Source organism: Triticum dicoccoides, chromosome 5A, assembly GCF_002162155.2.
Source record: "Triticum dicoccoides isolate Atlit2015 ecotype Zavitan chromosome 5A, WEW_v2.0, whole genome shotgun sequence".
Lineage (NCBI taxonomy): Eukaryota > Viridiplantae > Streptophyta > Magnoliopsida > Poales > Poaceae > Triticum > Triticum dicoccoides.
In genome coordinates this window covers 359,432,598-359,436,197 of record NC_041388.1, presented here as the reverse complement: position 1 = coordinate 359,436,197, position 3,600 = coordinate 359,432,598, and positions in this window count along the sequence as shown.

Here is a 3,600-nt window from a genome sequence, read left to right as displayed (position 1 = left end):
TTTCTCCTCGTTTTGCGAGTTGACAGGACACATCAAAAGTAATACGCACAGAGCATCCCGAGTGTATAGAGCGTTGCCTCTAAGGTAGGCCCCACATGGTTTGCCTCTTTTTTAACATAATGCGTCAAGTCGCAATTTGTTTGTGAACCCGTGGTAGACGATCCTCCATCAAGTGGACAACCAGTACACGTGTCAAGTTACCATGTGGGCTGCCTTTTCATACAGAAATGAGCTCCACCATGTACCCGCGCGGGTGTGGTTGGGAAAGAGACGGGACTACGTGCGCCATGCGTGCACCTCTTCTGTTCGTGCACATCCCCCACCTACATGTGTGTGTGAGAGAGATACAAACCTAGACAGATGGCGTGTGTGTTCGTGACTGTTTTTTGTTTGGGGGTGATTTCGTGAATGTATTTGTGGGAATATATGTCGATGACATCTCAAACAAATTTTTTACACATGCAATGTGTGTGAAATATAGGCCTATCGATATCATATATAGAGCGGGCGATCCACGAGAAGAGAGAGATGGGTCATAGATATCGATAGAGTCGAAGAGAGGATCAAGTGAGTGGGTACGAGATAAATGAAGAGAGCCATCAAAATTGTATGTGTGCAAGTCAAAGATATAGGGTGACTAACCTACCGGAATGTCAGAGGGCACAGGGCAGGTTTGTTTGTGGTGGGGAGACATGACTAGATCACTCGATGTATCGGTGTGTGGGGGGAGGGGGAGGAAGAGGCCTAACTAGAGAGGTAGAACGACTCATATATGTGTTGAGAAGGAGAGACCCAGCTATGTCTTGAGGGATATCAGTCGACATCCATACATAACTGAAGGACGGGAAATAGGTTGGACACACACACACACACAGAGAGAGAGAGAGAGGGGGGGGAGGGAGAGGGGTAGAGTGTTGGATGGGTGATGGAGTTGCTTCTGGAATATGGTGGGAGAGGCCTACTAGACAAATTGAGGGTAGAACTGCAATATTATCAATAAGAGTTGGGATGTGTTTCTTTGTGTGCGTGTGCATGATAGGTGTGTCGGGACGCATGCATGGATGATGAAGGGGAACCATGTGTTTGGTAAGCAAACCTAACTAGATCGGTAGATCAATTGTTTTTTTGTCGGAAGGGAGAGACATAACTAATGAGGTAGATCGACCGACGCGTGGGGAAAAATGAGTTATATGGACCTAGCTAGCTATATGTATAGCGGGAGATCGGTCGGTGTACATCCATTTGTTAGAGGCAAATAAGGCCCAGCGAGACGGATAGACAGAGAGAATGGAGCTAGGAGGTGGTGCAAGATGTCGAGCTACTCGCTAGATAGGGGGAGGAGTGTGTGATTGTGAGATCGATGAAAAGAGGGGCGATAGTTTACACGTGTGTGGGACCGTATGAGAGACACGAGGCATGGATACAGAAAAGAGGAGATGGAAGAGTGCATGTGTATGTTGTAGGTAGACATCGCTGGAGAGGTTTATCGATCGGTGTGTGTCAGAAAGGAGTTTTGGAGACTATGGGAGAACGGCCTAAAAAGAATGTGCGCGATGGATAGAATGTTGAGTGAGGGGGAGGGTGAGGAGGGTGTGTGCATGCACGAGTGAAAGTTAGTGCTAGCTACAAAGGTTGGAGGATTGTGTGGGTGTAAGAGACTAAAAAAGATGATAATTTGATATGAAAGTGGATTCATATATTTGAATAGGATATCATAGTGTTATAAACATATGCATGCATGAATATAGAGGTGATACGCGTGTTGTGGTTTTGCACATGTTATACCATAACGTGATAATGCATGGCGTTTGCAACTCACAGGTAAATGTCGAACAATCTGAACCATACTACACATCGAATTATCTCACATTTTATTTGAATTTGTGATAATGTGTGGCGTTTGCAGCTTACAACTAAATATCGAACAATCTAAACAATACTATACATCAAACAATCTCACATTTTATTTGAATTTGTGGTAATGTGTGGCATTTGCAACTCGCATCTAAATACTTGTAGGAGTAGGGGGCGGGGCTCCATACATTATGTGATAAACACATTATACATATGAGACATGGTTTAGATTATGAAGATCAAGCTGGAGGCTGAAATGTACTGTGATTTGAAATTAACATAAAGTGGATTCAAAATATCGAGTTCGAGTTCATATAGTACACATAGTTCATATGTAACTCGACAGTAATCATGTGGTGTGTTGTGAAGATAATACACAAACGATGGTTTAACTTGACAATAATGTTGATTGTAAATCTTATTAAAATAGAGAAACGAATTCAAATGGTTTGACTTCACAACAATCATTATTGCAGATCTTATTCAAATAGACAAACGAATTCAAATTCAGTTCATATTGAAGCGGTAGTATATACATTTGGAATGCACTAAAACGTTCATTTGAGTAGCAGGTTGCATGCATTATACACGTAGCGAAATATTTTAATTGAAGATAACATGATTCAAAGTTTTGAATGGCATTTGTAGTGCGAATTGATTTGGTACAGTACACGGGACTAGACTCTCTTGTGTGGTGCGAATTGATTTCTTTTTGTTTTTTCATCGACAGAAGTGTGAATTGATTTGGTATAGTACATGTTAGGCTTGTCCAGAAATTTCAACCCACGCCTTGTTACCCCGAAATATTTAAGATACTTCTTTGTCTCGTTGTGCTCCGAAAACTCCCTCCATCTCAACCCGCGCCTTGCTATCCCAAAATTACAATGCGCACGAAAACTCCCACCTCCTGTGAAATCCCGACACGTGAAATGCCCATGATACCCTTGAACCGAAAGAACCGCCTAGCACAAAACGGTGGGGGTACTTTCGTAACTTACCCCACATTTCGAACAAGCGGGTCCCTAAGCCATGGTTCCCCACTCCCATCCCATCAGCCCACCCATCCGTACACCGAGGCCGCGAAAAGCCGCGAAGCCCCACACCCTCCTTCGTCTGCCGCTCAGCCGGAGCCTCTTCCCCGACGACGTCGTCCATAGCGACACCTCGACATCCCTCATCCACCGTAATGGATGAGGATCCGTCATCGATCTCGTTGTCCCGCCGGTTCAGCCACCCCGTCCTCCACCTCCAAGGAGTTGCCCCGACGTTCCCCTCGTCTTTCGCGCCACCTCCATTCCCACACCGCCGTATTCACATGCACCACCGGAAGAGTAGCATCATCATCGTTTCCTCGGATGAAGTTGAGGCCTAATCGGCGCCAGCAAAGAGGTTGTACACTAATTGTCGCATTTTCTTCTTGATTCGATCTCACGGTGCTACTGGCGCTCGGTCCCAAGCCGACATGGCGTGGCTCCATCCACGGTGGCATCGCCGGCGACTTCCTCCGTGGCGTCGCTCCCTCGGTGGCGACGTCCACATTAGTAGGAGTTGTTGCTGGTTTAGCTCTTGCTCGCTCTGCTGCTCTCCTCTTGCTCTCGGTCCCGTGCCTGGTCTGCTCTTGCTCTTGCTTATGATGCTGGTCTGATTTGGCTACACTTCAGTCGACTGAATCGACTTTGGTCAATCGATTTTCAGGGGGTGGGGGGCTTGCCGGAGTTAAGGAAGAACCAGCCGCGACGAGGAGGG